Source organism: Triturus cristatus, chromosome 7 (assembly GCF_964204655.1).
Source record: "Triturus cristatus chromosome 7, aTriCri1.1, whole genome shotgun sequence".
In the NCBI taxonomy this organism is placed as follows: Eukaryota; Metazoa; Chordata; class Amphibia; order Caudata; family Salamandridae; genus Triturus; species Triturus cristatus.
The window spans coordinates 1185434439-1185462355 of record NC_140590.1 but is presented as its reverse complement, the minus strand read 5'-3'; the positions used below and the strand labels follow the sequence as shown (position 1 = coordinate 1185462355).

At 47.9% G+C, this 27917-nt stretch overlaps 2 long non-coding RNA genes across 2 annotated transcripts; both read left to right on the top strand.

The window, feature by feature from the left end:
• Positions 1-37: 37 nt before the first annotated feature.
• On the top strand, positions 38-27262 carry LOC146811414 (uncharacterized). Its single transcript, XR_014965823.1, has 2 exons — positions 38-219; positions 27045-27262. It is a non-coding gene; the product is annotated as an uncharacterized LOC146811414 (long non-coding RNA).
• On the top strand, positions 25782-26545 carry LOC146811415 (uncharacterized). The gene is made up of 4 exons (XR_014965822.1): positions 25782-25848; positions 25988-26072; positions 26174-26299; positions 26419-26545. It is a non-coding gene; the product is annotated as an uncharacterized LOC146811415 (long non-coding RNA).
• Positions 27263-27917: the final 655 nt, after the last annotated feature.

The window sequence follows — 27917 nt, the reverse complement described above, 5'->3', positions numbered from 1 at the left end:
GGCGACCTCAGAGCCGTGAAGCACCTGAACGAAGGCTGTGAAGCACCTCCCCCACGGCTCTGGCTCAGGAACATTCTGCAAAGTGGGACAGGGCCGGAAGCAGCACACCTGCGGCAGCGGTAACAACGACCCGCAGCAGGAAAAACACTCCCTCAGGAAGGCCCGCTCCTGTGGACTCGCACTACACCATGCCAGGGTGGATGGATCATTCTGAAGCAGGTAATAATCTTGCATGTTCGTAATGTAATACGTGCAAATTGTGGGAATATCATTAATGCTTTTGTATGCCTAATCGTCTCTACATAAGCTTTCCCAGCACAGGCGATTAAGCATCACCCACCGGGAGTAAAAGCGCAGAGGGCGGTGCCACGACCTGCACTATTTTACAGTACACCGCGGAGGTACACATTTAAATTCAACATTCTGCGTTCTTGGTTTTTAGGTCTCGTCTGAGACAGCACTTTAGCGCTGCTCTGGCGAGACTTATAGTAAGCGAGTTTTGGAAGTGCAAACAGTGGCTTTTCAGGCCTCCAAATACAGTGCATGTGCGCCGTCCGGGCGCGCGCACCATTTGCGCCTGAGACAGCGCTTTAGCGCTGCTCTGGCGAGACTTATAGTAAGCGAGTTTTGGAAGTGCAAACAGTGGCTTTTCAGGCCTCCAAATACAGTGCATGTGCGCCGTCCGGGCGCGCGCACCATTTGGAGGCCTGAAAGCACTCGTTTGCTTTCACTTTCGCGGCCCCTTTGATGTCCTCAGTGAGCTGCACGGCCACTGAGGACATCAAAGTGCACACCATTTGCCACCCCCTTCCTGCTTGTTATTGTTGTAAATGGTGATTCTTGTTAATTAAGACCATCTTTGGTTTGTAGGTTTCGTTTGGGTGGAAGACTTAAAGCAGCACATGCGGTTCATGTGCGGCGAACTGTTTGCACATATTCAAAGGACAGTTTTTCACCCCCGGGCAGTTGTTGCTGGGCACTTACACGAGAGAGTGGTCTCCACTCTGATTCACGTTAGAGGAGATTAGAGGAGAGCGTGGCTTGGAGATGTCTAAAACTACCTTACCTTTTGTGCTTTTTGTTTTCTAATGTAGGAAGCTAATTCGGTGTTCTGATGTGTGGGTAGTGCAAAATGTTTTGTTGTCGATGTTTTTTTTCCCTTCAAATCACATTTCTGTTCGGGGGAGGCAAGTGTTTGTAGCAGGTTTAAGGGAAATTCTAGTGCTCAGAAAATGCACAGACCTACCTTTGTATCCGTTTTCAGACGACTTGAAAACAGGTCATCTGAATTTGTCCTTACTTTATTACCCCCAGAGGCTGCCCCCCCCCCCATGTGGACGTGTTGCCCACCCCTCGCTGCTGTGCTGTGTTTGCGGTATCCTTTGAAGCCGGGCTCTCAGGGTTCTCTCTGGTGACTGTTTTATGGCCAATGGCCAGTCTTAAGATGATAAAGCTATTGCAACTTGTGCATTTGTTTTTATTCACGTTTAACATGCGTGTTTTTCAGATCTCCAGGTCCCTCGTTGATTTCCGACTCTTACTGAAACGTTATTTTTATGTTTAGACTGTAGATGCGTTTGTAACCAAACCAGCCTTTCAAAATTCACTGGCGTAGGCATTTTCTTGCCTTACATGTAGGGCAATATATACAGAAACGTGCAAGAAACTGGTATGAATTTAAAGGCCTGGCGTCCTCTGTTCTGGCGCTCTGAAGTGTACACCGCCTAGGTATAATACCCTGTGTTAGCACCGTAGCACGAGCCTCGAGTCGTATACAGGCGGTCGCAGGAAGAAGAAATACTATGGTGTAGGGGCGGGCTCCTGACTCCTTCTAATAGAAGCGAATCTCCCCCAACCCTGGTGTCCGGTGTACCTGCTAAAATACTTTCTCTTAAAGGGCCTGGCAGGTTCATGTGTATGAACCAAAACTCGGGGATACAAGTAACATGGTATGAAAAATGCATCGTAATATTCTGTCATTGCAAGTAGGAGGGCGGAGTATCCATTTTAATTTCACTTCAAAGACCCCCCCGCCCTCCACAACGGAATTGGCTCGTTTACTTTAACGTTGAGGCACAGTTGTCCGTATCATAAGATAATTCAATAATCTTCCAGAAATTCATGAATTAAAAATCGATTTCGAAGTATTTCTTGATCTTGACAATTTAACATGAAATAATCATGGTGATTTATTTTTAATAAACATATTTAATGTTTCTTAGTGTCTACGTACAACTCCATTTTTTTTCTTCTTTTTAATAACTATATTTAAATCCAGAGAACGGCAGCCTGGGTATAGTATGTACATATTTCTTCGGTAACTAGCCTGTGCATGCTCTGCCTTGGGGCACGTGTGCGGAATCAATGCCAAACCCTTTGTTATTTTGCCAATAAGCACCAGAACGTAACCTATTTTTCAACTGTAATTGGAACAGGGAACAAGCATTTGCAATGCAATAGGTCTCGCATTTATACGAGTTTTAGCTATTGGCATTGTAAATGACAGTGCCTTTTATTTAAGTTTGGTTTTTTTAAAACATAAATAAAAGGCACTGTCATTTACAATGCCAATAGCTCAAACTCGTATAAATGCGAGACCTATTGCATTGCAAATGCTTGTTATTTTTTGTCATGCAAAACATCCAGTGCAGTAGTTTGCACCCTTGTACTTGTGCCGCATATCTCCTCCACCTCTTCACACGACTTCGGAGACACTGAGATTGGTCACTGCCGGTTTATGATCCCTTTCACTTTCCGTACATAGATATGCTATTTTATCTATCCATTTTAAGCATCTGTGTTGATTTGCATAGTTTCTGCTGAACTAATACACAAGGCCAAACAACATGTCAGTTTCCACATAGTAACTCTCTGTCTGAAATTAATAAACTGTTGTACTTCCTGGAGAAGTCATTTTTGTGCAGTCACAGTTTTGACTCATAATAAAGTAGCACAGAAGGTTAATGTGTCTGCTGAAAAGCACCACGTGTAACATGCAGCTCACAAATGTGTATTTTATGTAGATAGCTCATTTAGTTACTGCTTTTTGTCACCGTGATCCATTTGTTATATGCAGTTCATAAGTTAGAGTCCTTCCCTGAGGTAACACTTAGTGGAGTTATAAAAGTAAATATGCCCACCATCCACTGTTCAGTACCTTCCCTGAGGTAACACTTGGAAGGAATATAGCACTTTACCACGCGATGTATTACATTGTGTACTATTATAACACGGTTGTTACAATGACTGCGTTGTTAGTATGCGATGTAATTACATCACAAGTCTTTACAACGACTTCCAGTAGGGGGCACGCTGGACTTAGGAATAGTGTTATTTACTATTCGTACTCCAGTTTGTGCAACAGTAGGGAAGGTGTTGGAATTCATTTCCAATACCTCAGCGCCCCTACTGGAAGTCGTTGTAATGACTTGTGATGTAACTGCATCGCATACTAACAATGCGGTCATTGTAATGACAGTGTTGTAATAGCACGTGATGTAATGACAGCGCTGTAAATGCTGTTTCCCCTTGAAAGAGTTAGAATAGTACATCCCCAGCCACTGTCCAGCAACGTTTCCTGAGGTAACACTTGGCGTAGTTCGAATAGTAAATCTGCCCCCGCCTCTGTCCAGCACCTACCCTGAGGTACCGCTTGGGGGCCTATTAGGATGGCGGGTGGACTTTAGTCCGCCCGCCACCCTAGCGGTGCTGGGACCGGCCGCCAGTGGTGCGGCGGTCCTGCACCGGTAATTAGGATGCCACTGTGGCGGTGGCATCCTCTATTCCCAGCATTGTGGCGGGCGGTGCTCACAACATCGCCCGCCACAATGCTGGCAATGCACGGTGTGCATTGTCTTGCCCAAGGTGACAGGCACCGCGCGGTGCCTGCCACCTTGTCCATGACAATGTAGGTTGTGCACCCCCCACCCTCCACATAACCTGGGGGCCCACAACAGGCCCCCGAAAGCAAACTCCGCCTGGCCTTCCATGGCAGGGTCTCCGCCATGGAAAGCCCTGCACCGCTGCCCATTCTAATATGGATGGTGGTCTAGCAGACACCGCCACCATATCCAGTCCCTTTTCAGCTCGGTCAACTGGTCGACCGGCAGAAAACTGGTGGACGGTCTTTCTGTCTGCCATGGTACCCCCCGCCATACTAATATGGCGGGGGGAAACGGGTGGCGGGCGGAGGAAAATGTCGGACGCATCACCACAGCCATGCGGGCGGTGGCGATCCGCCCTACATCATAATTAAGGCTCCCGGTTTTCCGTTTAAACGGATTTTTACATATAAATGCAGACGGAAAACATTTTTTCCTTTGTCTGCATTTATAAATATAAACGGAAAAATACTAACAAACAAGATTTCGACAAAGTGCTTTAGCCAAAGATTGTCTAATCTGGTGCACAGAGGAATGAAGCTGCACTCCGAGTGTGCCACGTCTCGTAGTCTGAGAGTGCTTCACTTCATTTCGGTGAGCTCGGGCAGCGTTTCACTCCAGGGTTGCCTAATCTGTTGCAAAGAGAAATGCGGCTGCCATCTGCACATGAAAGGCACCCTACTAATAGGGCGTACTCTTAGTACCGCTTTTGAAACTCTTCTTTCACAGCTCATTCATCAGGGCCCCGGGGGAGGTGGGGGGAGCCTGGGGGTAGTCGTCCCCATCCGGCATGATCACCCCTTGTCACTACTGGATGTGTGCTGGGTCTCGTGGTCTGAGTGCTTCACTTGATTCAGGTGAGCTGTGCAGTGATGGAGCCTGTTGCTCCTGCCTTCCACCATTGAATGTGCATTACTTTACCTTGGTCGGTGCTTTCAGCAGCCCTTGTCTTTAGGTTTGCTCCAGGGGGGAAGGGGGAGGAAATGGGGAGGGTGAGCAGTGCATTGCTTTATTGTGTGCGCAATTTCGCAGCCCTTTTGTTGCAGGGCGAAACACTTTCGGCCAGTTAATCAAAGTACTTTCATTGAGTAATCTCGGATACTGCATCCGAAAACCATCATGTGATTCTGGGCATATCACTTAATTTCCACATGCTTGTAAACAATGCATAGTAACAGGTAAATTGAACTGGTGCTAGGGTAAAGCACTCAAGACCTCAGGGCCCACTTCCATTGTACTTTGTGTATGCTCCGAAAAACAATGTTTGCGATTTTAAAACAAAGCATTTCACACACTCCTCCCCTCAAAAATATGAACAGTCACCTTGCGTTTTAGCAAGGTATAAATAGTGTACACTGGAAAATTATCTCTTCCCTTTAAATCAAAATAGAAGAAAAATCCACCAAAATAATTCCTATGTAGTTTTAATTATTCCCAGTGAAATTATTCTGCAATGAGGAAAAAAAAGAAGGGGTTGCTTCCTCAAAGACACTGCTTGACATTTGACCTCTGTCTTTGAATGCACAGCAAATGTACCAAGATAAGAACGGGACTTAAAGGCCTGTTTACAATAAGCTAGTTCTATCCTCCCCTCTGGTTCCTAGAGGCCCACAGTAATGGTTTCCTAATGCAAGTTACTCAAGGTCTGTTTAGGCCTATGTTCTCTCGAAATGATTTTTGCCAAGTTTTTAGATGAATATATTGTGTTTACTTGATTAGAGGTGAAGGAAGGTGGATATCTGACTATGGTTACCCCCAAATTTTTGCCTAGTGTCTAGCTGGTTTTTCGACTTAGTTGGCCTGAGATCCTGCCATTCAGGACCTCAGCCCATCTGCTCTCTCTTTAAAATGGACTCCATGTACCCTAGGTGCATAACCCATTGGAACTAGATCACCCTGTGAGCCCCTGTACCAGTGTACACTAGGTACCCAGGGCATTGGTGTATCTAAGGCCACCAAGGGCTGAAGCATGTATTGTGCCACCCCTGGCCTGGCCTAACAAATTTGACACAACTGGCTGATCACTCAGCTGGGGTAAGTTGGTGTAACCACCTCTTACTTAGGTGTAGTATACCTATACCTAACCTTAAATGGGACACATGTTAACCTATAAGTCACTCCTATGGCAGGCCTTAACAATCCTGAAGGCAGAGTGCTTGGTTCCATGTGAGATGGTGCTCTGGCATGAGCTGAGCCTGTCTGCAGTGGTCGGAACAACTTCCTTCTACTGTTTCCAGATATCGTCATACCATATACTCTTAAGTGCATTATGAACCTCGCGGTTAAATGCTATCTTTGGTTTGGCTTTATCGAAACATGTCGAGTAAGGTGTCATACGAATTGGAATACTAACCCCTCGCCAATTCTGGCGACGGGGTTAGCATTCCACCCTTCTAGAGGGACACAACATGTACAGTACCTGAAACCCGGGTAAAATCAGACATAGCCTCAGCTCCACAAAATGGATGCTGCCACCACAGACACAAGTCTGCCCTCCTGCTGCTGGGAGTCCTTCCAGCTTGGGAGGTGTGGACAAAGGGTTTCCTGCCAGGTGAGGTGCGTGCACCACCCCAGACAGGATTTTGTGTATTGGTCAGGTAGGGCTTGAAAGAAACCAGACATGCCTGAGGCTCACAAGGAGCCTCGGTGCATATGCCAGTTCTATCCGGTCCTGGGGCACACCAGTCCCGGGCCTGGGGCGAGCTGGACAAAGGATTGGGGGTGTAACCACCCCCCCTTCCTGGTCCCACCCTTAGGGAGGGACCTAGCAGGTAGTCCGGCCCCTAGAATCCGCTTAAAGGTAGGAGCTGTGTCCTAAGACTTCAGACATCCTGGAATCAACTTGAAACTAAGAAGAAGACGGGAACTTCGACGCTCTGCCGCACAGAGGACTGAAGCCAATCTCCCCTGTGGTCAGGGAGTGACCACCTTGCTAACGCAAGCACCATCCAGCGAATCAACGTCTGCTTTGCCGCCGCCTCCCGCCGGAGCCCGAGCCCAGAGACTGACAAGACCTGGACCTCCAGACCTCTCACCGCCCGATCCACAGTCCCTGAAAAGAGGAGACCCGTGGAGGCACCGAGACACGTGGAGCCAGCCATCTTGAAAAGACCACGACAAGCTGCAAGCGCAACAACCGAGGCTCCCTCCAAGTTGTGCTTTGGGATCTGAGAAGCCCAACACCCGAGCAGCATCTGCACCAAAGGTGAGCCCTCCAGCATCTCCACGATCTGCGTGGGGCCCTTCTGCATTTTGCCACTCGACGCGCCTAACCGGTTGCTGGCCCGCTGGCTAGTGGCCATCTTGGCGACGAACTTCAAAAACTACACCGCTGGTCTGGTTGCTCCAGACTGGCCCTTGCTCCCCTCCAAAGGAGCAGTCCCTCTGACCTTGCTGGTCAGAACCATCAGCTTATTTCGTTTCCCACAACAATTGCTTTTGCCAAGGCTTGTTTGCTTCGATCAAGTCGCCGACACCGCTGACAGCGAGAGCCTGCGTGGGACAGCTCGTGAACCGACTCCTGGACGTCGTCGACCTTCAGGGACCACGTGGCTGCAGAGACAAGCTACACCGTTCTTCCTGTTTGCACCCGACATCGCCTGGTACCCACCTGGTGCCACGCTGGTCACTGGCTAGTGACTGTGAACACTGTCCCCTCTGCTTACAGGTCTTCTACAACTCCGATCCACTCTTGGATCCACCGCATCTCTTCCGGACCGATCGCCTGCAGCATCTTTGTCCACAGGCTCCATTGAACAGATAGAAGAAACCCGACGCACTTCGACACCTACGCACCCGCTTCCTGTGGGTGAGGTAAAGCTGGCACTCCAGTGCCCAAGTGTAGAGTATCATCTCTAGTGTCTGTGTTTCGAATCTTGAGTTCATAGTCCATCCGGAAGATCCTTTTTGCAGTAACTTTGTAACTTTTACGCACCCATTGAAAACCTATGGGAGCTCGCGTGTGACTATTTGCTCTGCACACGCAACCCGTGGACCTCCTGGTCACTAACTGAAGTTAGCTCCTTGTAGGCCCAGCGATTCTAGAGGCCCTAGGCCTTTTCCCTTTTCTGTTCGTGGTACTTATACCACTATTTTAGTATATGGTTTGAGCGGCCACCAGGGCCTATCCATATAAAGTGCAACTTCTGTGTATTCTACTGTAATCTTGTTTGACGATTTGTGCTCCTGTGCTCATAAAGAGACTAGGGGTTACTTTGAGAAATAAATACATATATATTTTGAATATATATCTGTGTGGTGTCCTTTCATTGGTATAAAAGGGGGTTGCATTTGGTAAAACAGCTTGCTTCACGAGTTTAGCCTCAAAGACTGCTTAGCCTACGCTACTACTAGGGCAGCTAGTCCGAAAAGGTTGACTTACAACCACACCATAAGGGTTGCTTGGCATGGTACAAGGTGGTCACTTTAACTAGTGAACATCATATACCAGGCCAACTTCTCACATTGGTGAGCAGCGGTTGGATTTGAGCTTGCTGTGTTTTACCATTGTAATCTCTTGGTTACCAATTGAAAGATTACATAGGTACCTGTAGGTACATATAAAACAAGATTAGATATACTTAAGTTCTACTGAAGTTAGTTGTTGTAGAGCAAAGGGAGTAGCACACCCTGACTACAACTACTAGATAGGTTTAGGAGGCAAACCCAAGTGTAGGTAGATTGCAACACAGCCACCCACACTTAAGAGCAATGGCTGGGGCAGAGGGGTCCAATGTACCCATCTCTGTTGAGAGTGACCCCCAGAGGGCACCATCCATCTTTGCTACCCTAAACCAAAATGAGCTCAGGCAGTTGGCAAATATCAGGGGCCTTAAACAGCCCAAGAATCCTACTTCTGCCGAACTCAGAGAGCTTTTACAGGCTGATGAAGATCAGAAAGCTCTCAGGAAAGCCTCCCAGTTAGGCCCCTTAGGGACAGGAACAGGAGGCCCCCCTTCTGAAGATGCTACCGAGGTACCCCTTTCCAATAGTCACCCCTTAGATGAGGTTCATACTACAGAGGATGAAAGTGAGAAGGGTACTGATACAGAAGGTAGTGGGGATGAAGGGAGAACTAGCCCAGTGCCAAGTGTTATACGTGGCCCAGCTAACTTAAGGCTATTGGGGACTGACAATGGGATCACCCCATTGGATCTCCCCAGTGGACTTAACCAGGGGTCTGGGAGGCAAAGGAATCACTCAGGTGAGTCTAATGCTTCTCATACCTCTAGAGGCTCTCAAGGTCACTCCAGGAGAAGGATGACCACCCCTCAGAGGAGGGAGCATGAGGCCAGAATGCAAGAAGCCCAGCTGAGGATCAGGAAGCAGGAGCTAGAAGTAGCTCTGATGGAAGAGAAACTGAGCAAGGCTAGGCAGCATAAAGAGAGTGGGTCTATACCCACTGGTGGCAGCATTGTCCCTAAGGACAAAGATAGGGTCTTTGATAATAGGAACCTGTCCAAGGTTGTGCCCCCCTACAAAAGTGGGGATGACATCCACAAATGGATGACTGCTCTTGAGAGAGCCTGCAAAGTGCAGCAGGTTCCTGAAGACCAGTGGGCAGCAATCTTATGGCTCTCCTTTGAGGGGAGAGGCAGAGATAGACTCCTCACTGTTAGAGAAGAGGATGTCAGAAATTACAGAGTCCTGAAGAGTGTCCTAGTTGATGGGTTAGGCTTAACCACTGAACAGTACAGGTTAATGTTCAGAGATACCCAGAAGACACAGACTCAGGACTGGTCTGAATATGTGGAATGTGCCACTAAGGCTTTGGAGGGTTGGTTGCTGGGAAGTAAGGTGTCTGATTATACAGGATTGTACAATTTGATGATGAGAGAGCAGATTTTAAGTAATTGTCAAAACCAGCTTCTCCATCAACACCTGGTAGACTCAGATTTGACCTCTCCCCAAGAATTGGGAAAGAAGGCAGATAAATGGGTCAGGACCAGGATCAGGCCTAAAAACCAGGGTGGTGACCAAAAGAAAGATACCACCAAGCCTCAAGAGAAGGGTGGGGATAAAGCAAAAGAGAAATCTTCCTCAGGGCCCCAAAACTCCACACAGGGTGGTGGGTCCCAAGCTCCCTCCTCTACCACAGCTAAAAGGCCTTACTGCCATGAATGTAAAATTCCTGGGCATTGGAAAACTGACAGCAGTTGCCCAAAGGCTAAAAACAAAACTGTTCCTCCAATTACTCCTGTCACACCACCTATTACTGTCAGCAGTAATCCCCCAGGTGGTGGGACTGCCCCCAGAAATCTGGGTGGGTTTACTTGGGGAACACAGGGGGACCCTGGCTTAGCCAATTCCCCTACAGCAACTACTCTTGTCTGTGATGGTGGCATGGGGTTTGCCAACTTCACTGCCTGTCCCAACACTTTGGGTAGGTACAGACAGGAGCCCTACATCAATGGTACAAAAGCTGAGGCCTACAGAGACACTGGAGCTAGCATCACTATGGTGGCCCATTGGCTAGTTCCCTCTGAGCAGCTTTTGCCTGGTTTCTCCTACCAGGTAACAAACATTGATGGCAAACAAAACAGTCATCCCATGGCAGAGGTATGTCTCAGCTGGGGAGGTGTCACTGGCCCTAAAAGGATGGCAGTGTCCCCAACCTTGCCTGTAGACTGCTTACTGGGGAATGACTTAGAACTCTCAGCTTGGGCTGGAGTTGAACAAGACACCCATTCTAAAATGGTAGGCCTTTCACAAAAGGGTAGTGGGGTTGTGCCATTCACAACCCCTGTCCAAATAGATTTCCTCCCTGGAAAGGTTGGAAGGGCAGTGGTAGCCACAGCCCAGGCACAGACAAACGTCCCTGTAGAGACTGGCAGAGCTGTGACAGTCACAGCTCAAACACAAACTGAGTGCCCCCCTGAAAAGGGTGGCAAGGCTGTAATGGTCTCAGCCTATACTCAGACTGACATAGGTGTAGTGAAGCCTGAAACAATGGATCACTCCACACAAACAGAGAGTAGTGGGGAGGAAGAAAAGTCTCCCTCTCCCCAGACATTAGGAAAAGGTCAGCCTCCTCAGGGATCTGACCTCACCCCTTGTGAAGGAACTGCCCCAGAGGTAGCCAGGCCTGGCCTGGCAGAGCATCTGATGTCAGTGGCCCCTTCCAAGGTGGGACCCAGTCTGGTGCAGGTAGCCTGCCTCTCTCTACCCTGCCTCAGTCAGCCCAGGGCTGCAGAGGTCAGGGAGGCCAGTGGACCCCAAGAGGGCCCCTGTCCACAAGAACCCCCCCATCAAAAGAATGAGGATTGCCTGGCTAGTAGCCCTAGCCAGGTGATGGGTAAAAACATTCCTGAGGTATCTCCTTTACAGGTAGTTAGGGACCTCCCCCAGAGGGATTCTGTTGGGCACAGGCAGACATGGGACCTTAGGGCCCCAAACCTGACCTGTCCCTCCAGTAAGCCCACAAAAGGGACCCAGCCTACAGCTTTAGGTAGCCAGAGGCTGACCCTGAGAGCACAGTGCAACTCAGCTAAAGAAAGAAAGGCATCCATGGTGGAGGATGATTGGAGGAAGCTGAAACCTCACTTTGAGGACACTCACTTCAGTACTCCATCTCCACACCAGCCTTTTACTTTGCAAAGACACACCAAAGGTAGAGATTCCCTATGGTGGAGACCCTCTGATACCCTTAGGGTGAGGGATTGCTTAGTGGACCATGAGACAGGGGGTAACCATGCCAGTGCTGGTTCCTCCTTATATGGCCCCTTGGGCAATATAGGCTTACCTGGTCAAGGTTAGTTAGTATTCGCCTCAGAATTGAACCTCTTAGAGGAACGCTTTGTACAGAGAGGATACTCACAAACTGTTCTGAAGAAGGCCAAAACGAAAATACTTAAGACCTCGAGAGAATCCCTGCTACACAACACACATAGAAAGAAAGGGAAAAGAAATGAAAAGATTGCACTTGTGACCAATTTTCATACACATAGCAATGTTGTGTATAAAATTCTATTAAAGCATTGGCATTTATTACACCTGTAATAATCCCTAACTAAACACATCACTAAGAAACCAATGGTTGCCCACAGGAGGGGTACTACTTTACGTAACATCTTATGTCCCAGTTACTTGCCCCCCAAAGGTCAAATTATGACTTGGCTTCCAAACAAACCGAAGGGTTTTTATAAATGCTCACGATGCAATGTCTGTCCCTTCGCCCTGAACAAACTAATGGACTTCAAATATAACACCCAAGTCAAATACACAATACGTGAATTCATTAACTGTAATACCTGTTTTGTGGTATATTGCCTAGATGGTATCTGTGGCCGTATCTATGTGGGCAGTACCCTCCGTCCACTCAAAGAACGTATACAAGAGCATAATTTACGTAAATGGGTCGCGACACTGCTCGTCATGCTGCAAATAACCCCAAAGGATTCTGGACAGTGTAGTGGCTACGGTGAGTACGCCTACGCCACGAGTATATAGAAATATAATGCCATCCCTGGACACGTGTTTCGAGGTAATTGCCTCTCGTCAGCAGGGAGCAGGTAGGTATGCGGGGTGCCGATGACTGCCATATATATAGGTAAAATACCTTCCAAGGCGCGCAGGTGCAGACACCGGGCTCGTCAGCCAAAGTCGCTCGAATGAGCTATTAGTAATTTACGTAAATGGGTCGCGACACTGCTCGTCATGCTGCAAATAACCCCAAAGGATTCTGGACAGTGTAGTGGCTACGGTGAGTACGCCTACGCCACGAGTATATAGAAATATAATGCCATCCCTGGACACGTGTTTCGAGGTAATTGCCTCTCGTCAGCAGGGAGCAGGTAGGTATGCGGGGTGCCGATGACTGCCATATATATAGGTAAAATACCTTCCAAGGCGCGCAGGTGCAGACACCGGGCTCGTCAGCCAAAGTCGCTCGAATGAGCTATTAGTAATTTACGTAAATGGGTCGCGACACTGCTCGTCATGCTGCAAATAACCCCAAAGGATTCTGGACAGTGTAGTGGCTACGGTGAGTACGCCTACGCCACGAGTATATAGAAATATAATGCCATCCCTGGACACGTGTTTCGAGGTAATTGCCTCTCGTCAGCAGGGAGCAGGTAGGTATGCGGGGTGCCGATGACTGCCATATATATAGGTAAAATACCTTCCAAGGCGCGCAGGTGCAGACACCGGGCTCGTCAGCCAAAGTCGCTCGAATGAGCTATTAGTAATTTACGTAAATGGGTCGCGACACTGCTCGTCATGCTGCAAATAACCCCAAAGGATTCTGGACAGTGTAGTGGCTACGGTGAGTACGCCTACGCCACGAGTATATAGAAATATAATGCCATCCCTGGACACGTGTTTCGAGGTAATTGCCTCTCGTCAGCAGGGAGCAGGTAGGTATGCGGGGTGCCGATGACTGCCATATATATAGGTAAAATACCTTCCAAGGCGCGCAGGTGCAGACACCGGGCTCGTCAGCCAAAGTCGCTCGAATGAGCTATTAGTAATTTACGTAAATGGGTCGCGACACTGCTCGTCATGCTGCAAATAACCCCAAAGGATTCTGGACAGTGTAGTGGCTACGGTGAGTACGCCTACGCCACGAGTATATAGAAATATAATGCCATCCCTGGACACGTGTTTCGAGGTAATTGCCTCTCGTCAGCAGGGAGCAGGTAGGTATGCGGGGTGCCGATGACTGCCATATATATAGGTAAAATACCTTCCAAGGCGCGCAGGTGCAGACACCGGGCTCGTCAGCCAAAGTCGCTCGAATGAGCTATTAGTAATTTACGTAAATGGGTCGCGACACTGCTCGTCATGCTGCAAATAACCCCAAAGGATTCTGGACAGTGTAGTGGCTACGGTGAGTACGCCTACGCCACGAGTATATAGAAATATAATGCCATCCCTGGACACGTGTTTCGAGGTAATTGCCTCTCGTCAGCAGGGAGCAGGTAGGTATGCGGGGTGCCGATGACTGCCATATATATAGGTAAAATACCTTCCAAGGCGCGCAGGTGCAGACACCGGGCTCGTCAGCCAAAGTCGCTCGAATGAGCTATTAGTAATTTACGTAAATGGGTCGCGACACTGCTCGTCATGCTGCAAATAACCCCAAAGGATTCTGGACAGTGTAGTGGCTACGGTGAGTACGCCTACGCCACGAGTATATAGAAATATAATGCCATCCCTGGACACGTGTTTCGAGGTAATTGCCTCTCGTCAGCAGGGAGCAGGTAGGTATGCGGGGTGCCGATGACTGCCATATATATAGGTAAAATACCTTCCAAGGCGCGCAGGTGCAGACACCGGGCTCGTCAGCCAAAGTCGCTCGAATGAGCTATTAGTAATTTACGTAAATGGGTCGCGACACTGCTCGTCATGCTGCAAATAACCCCAAAGGATTCTGGACAGTGTAGTGGCTACGGTGAGTACGCCTACGCCACGAGTATATAGAAATATAATGCCATCCCTGGACACGTGTTTCGAGGTAATTGCCTCTCGTCAGCAGGGAGCAGGTAGGTATGCGGGGTGCCGATGACTGCCATATATATAGGTAAAATACCTTCCAAGGCGCGCAGGTGCAGACACCGGGCTCGTCAGCCAAAGTCGCTCGAATGAGCTATTAGTAATTTACGTAAATGGGTCGCGACACTGCTCGTCATGCTGCAAATAACCCCAAAGGATTCTGGACAGTGTAGTGGCTACGGTGAGTACGCCTACGCCACGAGTATATAGAAATATAATGCCATCCCTGGACACGTGTTTCGAGGTAATTGCCTCTCGTCAGCAGGGAGCAGGTAGGTATGCGGGGTGCCGATGACTGCCATATATATAGGTAAAATACCTTCCAAGGCGCGCAGGTGCAGACACCGGGCTCGTCAGCCAAAGTCGCTCGAATGAGCTATTAGTAATTTACGTAAATGGGTCGCGACACTGCTCGTCATGCTGCAAATAACCCCAAAGGATTCTGGACAGTGTAGTGGCTACGGTGAGTACGCCTACGCCACGAGTATATAGAAATATAATGCCATCCCTGGACACGTGTTTCGAGGTAATTGCCTCTCGTCAGCAGGGAGCAGGTAGGTATGCGGGGTGCCGATGACTGCCATATATATAGGTAAAATACCTTCCAAGGCGCGCAGGTGCAGACACCGGGCTCGTCAGCCAAAGTCGCTCGAATGAGCTATTAGTAATTTACGTAAATGGGTCGCGACACTGCTCGTCATGCTGCAAATAACCCCAAAGGATTCTGGACAGTGTAGTGGCTACGGTGAGTACGCCTACGCCACGAGTATATAGAAATATAATGCCATCCCTGGACACGTGTTTCGAGGTAATTGCCTCTCGTCAGCAGGGAGCAGGTAGGTATGCGGGGTGCCGATGACTGCCATATATATAGGTAAAATACCTTCCAAGGCGCGCAGGTGCAGACACCGGGCTCGTCAGCCAAAGTCGCTCGAATGAGCTATTAGTAATTTACGTAAATGGGTCGCGACACTGCTCGTCATGCTGCAAATAACCCCAAAGGATTCTGGACAGTGTAGTGGCTACGGTGAGTACGCCTACGCCACGAGTATATAGAAATATAATGCCATCCCTGGACACGTGTTTCGAGGTAATTGCCTCTCGTCAGCAGGGAGCAGGTAGGTATGCGGGGTGCCGATGACTGCCATATATATAGGTAAAATACCTTCCAAGGCGCGCAGGTGCAGACACCGGGCTCGTCAGCCAAAGTCGCTCGAATGAGCTATTAGTAATTTACGTAAATGGGTCGCGACACTGCTCGTCATGCTGCAAATAACCCCAAAGGATTCTGGACAGTGTAGTGGCTACGGTGAGTACGCCTACGCCACGAGTATATAGAAATATAATGCCATCCCTGGACACGTGTTTCGAGGTAATTGCCTCTCGTCAGCAGGGAGCAGGTAGGTATGCGGGGTGCCGATGACTGCCATATATATAGGTAAAATACCTTCCAAGGCGCGCAGGTGCAGACACCGGGCTCGTCAGCCAAAGTCGCTCGAATGAGCTATTAGTAATTTACGTAAATGGGTCGCGACACTGCTCGTCATGCTGCAAATAACCCCAAAGGATTCTGGACAGTGTAGTGGCTACGGTGAGTACGCCTACGCCACGAGTATATAGAAATATAATGCCATCCCTGGACACGTGTTTCGAGGTAATTGCCTCTCGTCAGCAGGGAGCAGGTAGGTATGCGGGGTGCCGATGACTGCCATATATATAGGTAAAATACCTTCCAAGGCGCGCAGGTGCAGACACCGGGCTCGTCAGCCAAAGTCGCTCGAATGAGCTATTAGTAATTTACGTAAATGGGTCGCGACACTGCTCGTCATGCTGCAAATAACCCCAAAGGATTCTGGACAGTGTAGTGGCTACGGTGAGTACGCCTACGCCACGAGTATATAGAAATATAATGCCATCCCTGGACACGTGTTTCGAGGTAATTGCCTCTCGTCAGCAGGGAGCAGGTAGGTATGCGGGGTGCCGATGACTGCCATATATATAGGTAAAATACCTTCCAAGGCGCGCAGGTGCAGACACCGGGCTCGTCAGCCAAAGTCGCTCGAATGAGCTATTAGTAATTTACGTAAATGGGTCGCGACACTGCTCGTCATGCTGCAAATAACCCCAAAGGATTCTGGACAGTGTAGTGGCTACGGTGAGTACGCCTACGCCACGAGTATATAGAAATATAATGCCATCCCTGGACACGTGTTTCGAGGTAATTGCCTCTCGTCAGCAGGGAGCAGGTAGGTATGCGGGGTGCCGATGACTGCCATATATATAGGTAAAATACCTTCCAAGGCGCGCAGGTGCAGACACCGGGCTCGTCAGCCAAAGTCGCTCGAATGAGCTATTAGTAATTTACGTAAATGGGTCGCGACACTGCTCGTCATGCTGCAAATAACCCCAAAGGATTCTGGACAGTGTAGTGGCTACGGTGAGTACGCCTACGCCACGAGTATATAGAAATATAATGCCATCCCTGGACACGTGTTTCGAGGTAATTGCCTCTCGTCAGCAGGGAGCAGGTAGGTATGCGGGGTGCCGATGACTGCCATATATATAGGTAAAATACCTTCCAAGGCGCGCAGGTGCAGACACCGGGCTCGTCAGCCAAAGTCGCTCGAATGAGCTATTAGTAATTTACGTAAATGGGTCGCGACACTGCTCGTCATGCTGCAAATAACCCCAAAGGATTCTGGACAGTGTAGTGGCTACGGTGAGTACGCCTACGCCACGAGTATATAGAAATATAATGCCATCCCTGGACACGTGTTTCGAGGTAATTGCCTCTCGTCAGCAGGGAGCAGGTAGGTATGCGGGGTGCCGATGACTGCCATATATATAGGTAAAATACCTTCCAAGGCGCGCAGGTGCAGACACCGGGCTCGTCAGCCAAAGTCGCTCGAATGAGCTATTAGTAATTTACGTAAATGGGTCGCGACACTGCTCGTCATGCTGCAAATAACCCCAAAGGATTCTGGACAGTGTAGTGGCTACGGTGAGTACGCCTACGCCACGAGTATATAGAAATATAATGCCATCCCTGGACACGTGTTTCGAGGTAATTGCCTCTCGTCAGCAGGGAGCAGGTAGGTATGCGGGGTGCCGATGACTGCCATATATATAGGTAAAATACCTTCCAAGGCGCGCAGGTGCAGACACCGGGCTCGTCAGCCAAAGTCGCTCGAATGAGCTATTAGTAATTTACGTAAATGGGTCGCGACACTGCTCGTCATGCTGCAAATAACCCCAAAGGATTCTGGACAGTGTAGTGGCTACGGTGAGTACGCCTACGCCACGAGTATATAGAAATATAATGCCATCCCTGGACACGTGTTTCGAGGTAATTGCCTCTCGTCAGCAGGGAGCAGGTAGGTATGCGGGGTGCCGATGACTGCCATATATATAGGTAAAATACCTTCCAAGGCGCGCAGGTGCAGACACCGGGCTCGTCAGCCAAAGTCGCTCGAATGAGCTATTAGTAATTTACGTAAATGGGTCGCGACACTGCTCGTCATGCTGCAAATAACCCCAAAGGATTCTGGACAGTGTAGTGGCTACGGTGAGTACGCCTACGCCACGAGTATATAGAAATATAATGCCATCCCTGGACACGTGTTTCGAGGTAATTGCCTCTCGTCAGCAGGGAGCAGGTAGGTATGCGGGGTGCCGATGACTGCCATATATATAGGTAAAATACCTTCCAAGGCGCGCAGGTGCAGACACCGGGCTCGTCAGCCAAAGTCGCTCGAATGAGCTATTAGTAATTTACGTAAATGGGTCGCGACACTGCTCGTCATGCTGCAAATAACCCCAAAGGATTCTGGACAGTGTAGTGGCTACGGTGAGTACGCCTACGCCACGAGTATATAGAAATATAATGCCATCCCTGGACACGTGTTTCGAGGTAATTGCCTCTCGTCAGCAGGGAGCAGGTAGGTATGCGGGGTGCCGATGACTGCCATATATATAGGTAAAATACCTTCCAAGGCGCGCAGGTGCAGACACCGGGCTCGTCAGCCAAAGTCGCTCGAATGAGCTATTAGTAATTTACGTAAATGGGTCGCGACACTGCTCGTCATGCTGCAAATAACCCCAAAGGATTCTGGACAGTGTAGTGGCTACGGTGAGTACGCCTACGCCACGAGTATATAGAAATATAATGCCATCCCTGGACACGTGTTTCGAGGTAATTGCCTCTCGTCAGCAGGGAGCAGGTAGGTATGCGGGGTGCCGATGACTGCCATATATATAGGTAAAATACCTTCCAAGGCGCGCAGGTGCAGACACCGGGCTCGTCAGCCAAAGTCGCTCGAATGAGCTATTAGTAATTTACGTAAATGGGTCGCGACACTGCTCGTCATGCTGCAAATAACCCCAAAGGATTCTGGACAGTGTAGTGGCTACGGTGAGTACGCCTACGCCACGAGTATATAGAAATATAATGCCATCCCTGGACACGTGTTTCGAGGTAATTGCCTCTCGTCAGCAGGGAGCAGGTAGGTATGCGGGGTGCCGATGACTGCCATATATATAGGTAAAATACCTTCCAAGGCGCGCAGGTGCAGACACCGGGCTCGTCAGCCAAAGTCGCTCGAATGAGCTATTAGTAATTTACGTAAATGGGTCGCGACACTGCTCGTCATGCTGCAAATAACCCCAAAGGATTCTGGACAGTGTAGTGGCTACGGTGAGTACGCCTACGCCACGAGTATATAGAAATATAATGCCATCCCTGGACACGTGTTTCGAGGTAATTGCCTCTCGTCAGCAGGGAGCAGGTAGGTATGCGGGGTGCCGATGACTGCCATATATATAGGTAAAATACCTTCCAAGGCGCGCAGGTGCAGACACCGGGCTCGTCAGCCAAAGTCGCTCGAATGAGCTATTAGTAATTTACGTAAATGGGTCGCGACACTGCTCGTCATGCTGCAAATAACCCCAAAGGATTCTGGACAGTGTAGTGGCTACGGTGAGTACGCCTACGCCACGAGTATATAGAAATATAATGCCATCCCTGGACACGTGTTTCGAGGTAATTGCCTCTCGTCAGCAGGGAGCAGGTAGGTATGCGGGGTGCCGATGACTGCCATATATATAGGTAAAATACCTTCCAAGGCGCGCAGGTGCAGACACCGGGCTCGTCAGCCAAAGTCGCTCGAATGAGCTATTAGTAATTTACGTAAATGGGTCGCGACACTGCTCGTCATGCTGCAAATAACCCCAAAGGATTCTGGACAGTGTAGTGGCTACGGTGAGTACGCCTACGCCACGAGTATATAGAAATATAATGCCATCCCTGGACACGTGTTTCGAGGTAATTGCCTCTCGTCAGCAGGGAGCAGGTAGGTATGCGGGGTGCCGATGACTGCCATATATATAGGTAAAATACCTTCCAAGGCGCGCAGGTGCAGACACCGGGCTCGTCAGCCAAAGTCGCTCGAATGAGCTATTAGTAATTTACGTAAATGGGTCGCGACACTGCTCGTCATGCTGCACCCCGCATACCTACCTGCTCCCTGCTGACGAGAGGCAATTACCTCGAAACACGTGTCCAGGGATGGCATTATTTCACATACTCGTGGCAAAGGCGTACTCACCGCTGCCACTACATTATCCAGAATTCTTTGGGGCTATTTGCTAGTATGACGAGCAGTGTCGCGACCCACTACGTAAACTATTTAAAGCTCTTTCGAGCGACTTTGGGCTGACGAGCCTGGTGTCTGCACCTGCGCGCCTTGAAAGGTACTTTACCTATATATTTTGGCAGTCTACTTGGCACCCCGCATACCTACCTGCTCCCTGCTGACGAGAGGCAATTACCTCGAAACACGTGTCCAGGGATGGCATTATTTCACATACTCGTGGCAAAGGCGTACTCACCGCTGCCACTACATTATCCAGAATTCTTTGGGGCTATTTGCTAGTATGACGAGCAGTGTCGCGACCCACTACGTAAACTATTTAAAGCTCTTTCGAGCGACTTTGGGCTGACGAGCCTGGTGTCTGCACCTGCGCGCCTTGAAAGGTACTTTACCTATATATTTTGGCAGTCTACTTGGCACCCCGCATACCTACCTGCTCCCTGCTGACGAGAGGCAATTACCTCGAAACACGTGTCCAGGGATGGCATTATTTCACATACTCGTGGCAAAGGCGTACTCACCGCTGCCACTACATTATCCAGAATTCTTTGGGGCTATTTGCTAGTATGACGAGCAGTGTCGCGACCCACTACGTAAACTATTTAAAGCTCTTTCGAGCGACTTTGGGCTGACGAGCCTGGTGTCTGCACCTGCGCGCCTTGAAAGGTACTTTACCTATATATTTTGGCAGTCTACTTGGCACCCCGCATACCTACCTGCTCCCTGCTGACGAGAGGCAATTACCTCGAAACACGTGTCCAGGGATGGCATTATTTCACATACTCGTGGCAAAGGCGTACTCACCGCTGCCACTACATTATCCAGAATTCTTTGGGGCTATTTGCTAGTATGACGAGCAGTGTCGCGACCCACTACGTAAACTATTTAAAGCTCTTTCGAGCGACTTTGGGCTGACGAGCCTGGTGTCTGCACCTGCGCGCCTTGAAAGGTACTTTACCTATATATTTTGGCAGTCTACTTGGCACCCCGCATACCTACCTGCTCCCTGCTGACGAGAGGCAATTACCTCGAAACACGTGTCCAGGGATGGCATTATTTCACATACTCGTGGCAAAGGCGTACTCACCGCTGCCACTACATTATCCAGAATTCTTTGGGGCTATTTGCTAGTATGACGAGCAGTGTCGCGACCCACTACGTAAACTATTTAAAGCTCTTTCGAGCGACTTTGGGCTGACGAGCCTGGTGTCTGCACCTGCGCGCCTTGAAAGGTACTTTACCTATATATTTTGGCAGTCTACTTGGCACCCCGCATACCTACCTGCTCCCTGCTGACGAGAGGCAATTACCTCGAAACACGTGTCCAGGGATGGCATTATTTCACATACTCGTGGCAAAGGCGTACTCACCGCTGCCACTACATTATCCAGAATTCTTTGGGGCTATTTGCTAGTATGACGAGCAGTGTCGCGACCCACTACGTAAACTATTTAAAGCTCTTTCGAGCGACTTTGGGCTGACGAGCCTGGTGTCTGCACCTGCGCGCCTTGAAAGGTACTTTACCTATATATTTTGGCAGTCTACTTGGCACCCCGCATACCTACCTGCTCCCTGCTGACGAGAGGCAATTACCTCGAAACACGTGTCCAGGGATGGCATTATTTCACATACTCGTGGCAAAGGCGTACTCACCGCTGCCACTACATTATCCAGAATTCTTTGGGGCTATTTGCTAGTATGACGAGCAGTGTCGCGACCCACTACGTAAACTATTTAAAGCTCTTTCGAGCGACTTTGGGCTGACGAGCCTGGTGTCTGCACCTGCGCGCCTTGAAAGGTACTTTACCTATATATTTTGGCAGTCTACTTGGCACCCCGCATACCTACCTGCTCCCTGCTGACGAGAGGCAATTACCTCGAAACACGTGTCCAGGGATGGCATTATTTCACATACTCGTGGCAAAGGCGTACTCACCGCTGCCACTACATTATCCAGAATTCTTTGGGGCTATTTGCTAGTATGACGAGCAGTGTCGCGACCCACTACGTAAACTATTTAAAGCTCTTTCGAGCGACTTTGGGCTGACGAGCCTGGTGTCTGCACCTGCGCGCCTTGAAAGGTACTTTACCTATATATTTTGGCAGTCTACTTGGCACCCCGCATACCTACCTGCTCCCTGCTGACGAGAGGCAATTACCTCGAAACACGTGTCCAGGGATGGCATTATTTCACATACTCGTGGCAAAGGCGTACTCACCGCTGCCACTACATTATCCAGAATTCTTTGGGGCTATTTGCTAGTATGACGAGCAGTGTCGCGACCCACTACGTAAACTATTTAAAGCTCTTTCGAGCGACTTTGGGCTGACGAGCCTGGTGTCTGCACCTGCGCGCCTTGAAAGGTACTTTACCTATATATTTTGGCAGTCTACTTGGCACCCCGCATACCTACCTGCTCCCTGCTGACGAGAGGCAATTACCTCGAAACACGTGTCCAGGGATGGCATTATTTCACATACTCGTGGCAAAGGCGTACTCACCGCTGCCACTACATTATCCAGAATTCTTTGGGGCTATTTGCTAGTATGACGAGCAGTGTCGCGACCCACTACGTAAACTATTTAAAGCTCTTTCGAGCGACTTTGGGCTGACGAGCCTGGTGTCTGCACCTGCGCGCCTTGAAAGGTACTTTACCTATATATTTTGGCAGTCTACTTGGCACCCCGCATACCTACCTGCTCCCTGCTGACGAGAGGCAATTACCTCGAAACACGTGTCCAGGGATGGCATTATTTCACATACTCGTGGCAAAGGCGTACTCACCGCTGCCACTACATTATCCAGAATTCTTTGGGGCTATTTGCTAGTATGACGAGCAGTGTCGCGACCCACTACGTAAACTATTTAAAGCTCTTTCGAGCGACTTTGGGCTGACGAGCCTGGTGTCTGCACCTGCGCGCCTTGAAAGGTACTTTACCTATATATTTTGGCAGTCTACTTGGCACCCCGCATACCTACCTGCTCCCTGCTGACGAGAGGCAATTACCTCGAAACACGTGTCCAGGGATGGCATTATTTCACATACTCGTGGCAAAGGCGTACTCACCGCTGCCACTACATTATCCAGAATTCTTTGGGGCTATTTGCTAGTATGACGAGCAGTGTCGCGACCCACTACGTAAACTATTTAAAGCTCTTTCGAGCGACTTTGGGCTGACGAGCCTGGTGTCTGCACCTGCGCGCCTTGAAAGGTACTTTACCTATATATTTTGGCAGTCTACTTGGCACCCCGCATACCTACCTGCTCCCTGCTGACGAGAGGCAATTACCTCGAAACACGTGTCCAGGGATGGCATTATTTCACATACTCGTGGCAAAGGCGTACTCACCGCTGCCACTACATTATCCAGAATTCTTTGGGGCTATTTGCTAGTATGACGAGCAGTGTCGCGACCCACTACGTAAACTATTTAAAGCTCTTTCGAGCGACTTTGGGCTGACGAGCCTGGTGTCTGCACCTGCGCGCCTTGAAAGGTACTTTACCTATATATTTTGGCAGTCTACTTGGCACCCCGCATACCTACCTGCTCCCTGCTGACGAGAGGCAATTACCTCGAAACACGTGTCCAGGGATGGCATTATTTCACATACTCGTGGCAAAGGCGTACTCACCGCTGCCACTACATTATCCAGAATTCTTTGGGGCTATTTGCTAGTATGACGAGCAGTGTCGCGACCCACTACGTAAACTAAGTATACAAGAGCATATCAGAGCAGTAAGGAACAACAACAGAGAGTATCCATTTGCGGTCCATTTTAACGACTCACACTCGCCAGAAAATATGAAGGATATCCGGTTTCATGGCATCACCCATATTAAAACACAACAAAGAGGGGGTGACCGAGTCCTGAGACTTCGGAGAACGGAGACGCAATGGATCATCAAACTAAGAGCGGTAGAACATGGCCTAAATTTTGATAAGGAACTACATGTTTTCCTGTCTGAGTAACTACTTGTAGTGCTAGTCAGGGTTATAGATGGATTCGTTGTATAAGAAAATATACTAGAATATGTCTCTGTACTGTGGGCTTACAATCAAAAAGGTACCGCAATGCGCAATGTGATCTCATGATGTTTAATTATGTCTCATGTAAAATGCACATAAAAGGAGTATTGCGCATGCTGTTATGAACTCGCATGTTGGGGGTGGGCTTGACCAACTGATCGAGCTTCCCACCCATAGTCATGTACTGTGATGTATTAGAAGATCACCCGTAAGAAGTTAATATTGTGATGACATGAATGATAAACAATGTTTTGTTCTCCATTGGTTGCTTTCCGCAGAAGGTTGCAAAAGAAAATTGTATAAGTATTGGAGAAGCTGACTTGAACTAATTAGCATTGTCAATATATGGACTGTGATAATTGCCTTGTTCTTTGTCTACAGTATCTCAGAAATGGCCCCATCAAAACTGTATAGATGCTTATCAATAGAATGGCCCATTGAATTCTGAAACCGAAACATACTGGGGTTTGACTTCGCTCACTTGTGTCTTATGCCATGTTGTATTGGATGACAATTATAATCATTGAAAATTGCTAGCAAACTAATTGTAACGAATACTCTGTCCTCTGTTTACAGAACTCCTCTAATGGTGATGTCGGGGAATGTTTAGATACCCAAATAACAGACTTGATTATCGAATTCTTGAATCAAGGTGGACGGGGATCTTTCTGCACTCTCCTTCCTAAACTTTGTGCACTTCCCTCTCCTTCTTCTTTTCTAAATTTAATTATGCACTGACATTTGAAGCATATACATTGTTTGTATTACGAATCTTATGCACCACACTTTTGGGGTCCTACCTTTCCATATATTGGATTAATAGCGACCTCATTATGCGAACTGAATGAATGTTAAATTGATCTTTATATATTCCAATATGGCGCCCGTACTGCAAAACCATTACCCATTCCAAATGCGAGTGTTTTTTCCTTTCGCTCGAAACATAAGGAGCACCTCACCTATGTGTATTACCTCCTCTTAGGGACATTTCAATGTTCCAAAATAAAAGGTTGGTAGTAACTCCATTAAATAAATATCATTAAGTAACGTTTACCTACTCTAACATGGCGGCCGCATCGACGAACACTAGTCCGTTTTTAAATATCTGTGCGTGTTCGCGCACTTGACACAGTTTTACTTCCGGCACGAAACAGGCTTATAAACCAAACCTCAAGTGGTACTGCCTGTTGCAGGACGTGAGGTTTCTAAGGACGACAACTTCGTAATAACTGAAGGTATTCGCATTAGATAGCGTGACGCATAGCGGGAGGTTTGTCCTAACGCACTATCGGCTGCCATTATTGCTAGCGGACTCATTGTGCTTGTTAGATTTTAAATGTTTCTGTGCATTACATATTATTGGCTGTCACTACCGCTAGCGAACTTATTCTGCCTTAAATGTTTTAAATGGTTTTGTGGATTAATATTAAATGAGCAAGATGCATTACTCCTCTATTCTTGATGGCTCCAATCACTAATGTTAATACTTTAGGATTAAGGGCAAGTGTGGTGGATAGCGTGGGACTTGATAGGAGGTCCTTTTGCTCAAAACTTTGTTATTAGAGAGCGCAGCACCAAGGCTGGCCAAATATGTAGCACCTCTCTCTCCAGTTGTCACATGGTTTTTAAATCTGCTCATATCAGCCTAACTGTGGATAAGAAATCTAAATATTTTCGATATTTAATTTTCCAAAAACACTTTCCTTACATACTTTAGGACCTTATCATGGCTCCTTAAGCAGTATCCACGGGATATTTGAAGAACAGCAGAGCAGACTTAGCCTGCTGGTGACTGTGTAAGTGCTCTTTTCTAGTTTTAACTACTTTTCTAATTACTTCGTATTGGATATTGAACATGACGTTATTCTTTTTTTGACCTTAATAGGTTTTTTGTGCAGCTTGCATTTTAATGTGCACACTTTCTGTTGTCCATAGACGTATCTTTACTTGGCTCGAATGACACGAGACATTCATTACTTCTGGATCTAAGAATCGGTGTTTCTAAAAATCTTAGGTGCATGTAAGTCATACGTATATGATGTGCTTACGTCTTACCAGGCCTGGCAATCTCTTTTTGAAGTTCTATTTTACATTTGTTTTCTTTATCTGTTTTATATGCAGTCGTTGCCAAACTGTACAATACCACGTCTGGTTCATGGGATCTGTATACTTAACAGAACTTTGGAGGTTGTAATCGGCCCCATTACAGCATAATATGTTTCACCACAGACTTGAAGATTAATAAAGGTGAATGTTTGACTTTTCAGACATTGGAAGAGGCAGGTTAATACCTAAGCTCTTTCATTTCTAATTAGATTTAATTATCTGATAATGTGAGGACTGCTGCGTTCTCTTTCCTTTTTCAGCGACGATTCTTGCAATCTCAGGAGCCAGTGACTTTTGGACTCATCGAATCACTCCCTGGGGACCTCGGAGATATATAGGGGACCGGGCCTAACATAGCCATTGCCAACACTTATGAGAACATCATATCTGAAGGTGACATAACAACACACAAGAATTTGATTTGTGATTCTCTTTTTCTTGCTTGGCTTCTTAATACTGGAGCCGTCTTTTTGTAACCAACTTAGGAAGTGAACATGGATTCACAGATTCTATCTTTCCTAGACCGGCTCACCTGCTTTTTCTTGTGTAGATACGAACACTTTTCGAGTCAGTTTGACTGTTTCACTTTTTGGAATGAATACTTTGTTCAATCTGGAGTTTTTTCTATGTTTCACATATAGCTCCTTTTCTTTTCTCTGCATGTCTTCATCACTCACTTTTTGGTTTACACACTGAAGGTGACATTGTATATAGGACTTGGTTTTAACTAGTCTCCTTGTCAATGATGTCCAGTGCATTTTATGGTACTTGAACTTTTAAATTTTACATATTTAAGGAAGGATTTTTTCTCTGCAAAGGACTGTTATAGCAGTTTGGGCATTTAATTTCCGGGCACTTCAATGTTTGCTTTACTATTCTCTTACAGCCTTGAGGAAGTCACGGTGGTGACGAAACGCGCGTTGGCTGTTTCAGAGAGAACACTCTACGTGTCAAAACTTACCAATCTTAAGAACTACAAGATCTGGGACATACATGTTAATAAGGGATATACTCTTCTCTGTCTGATGTTCTGTTTAAGTTTTGATGCAATATGCTAAGATGAAATGCTCTGTGCCTTAAAACCATTAAACCAAACTCACAGCATATACTTGTTGGTTTTCTGATATTCCCTATGTTAATTGAGTCTTCTCTCTATGATTTGGTACTTGTAGAGTGTGTGATTAATTTCTAACGAATGTGTATTGTGTACAAATCAGTTGAGTGCCGGGGTCTTCCCCTTTTGCTTCTATTACAAACCATGTATGGCCTGTCTAACTGATACTTCAAAAAAGGAGGAGGAACCAAGAGCTTTTTAGTGAGGTCCTGCACCGTGCTCCGAGGAGTATGAAACAAAACCAAGGGATGCAGTTCCTCTGGGAGGGAGGGGGGGAGAGCGATTAGTCTCTATATAATGCCCTCACACACCTAGCAAGGTGTCATGCTTCATCATAGGGCTGTGCTCCTCGTCGGGCCGGCGCTGCAATGCCCGACGGGCTCCCACGAAGGGGCTCTTTATCGGAGATCTTTTTAAGAGACAGCCGTATGGGTGCGTGGGGGTCAGTGCAACAAGTGTAGTGAGTAGTGGTGTAGTGAGTTAAAATAGGTATGGTATTACCAGGCGATGTGTCAATTTATTCTGATGGTATACCAGCCTAAGTAAAAAATATATATAAGTGATCCCAAGTGATCACGGAAGCCTGAGCCGCAGTAGGTATCCGGCAGCGAACGCACCGACACTTTGACAGGCGCTCCCTGGCCG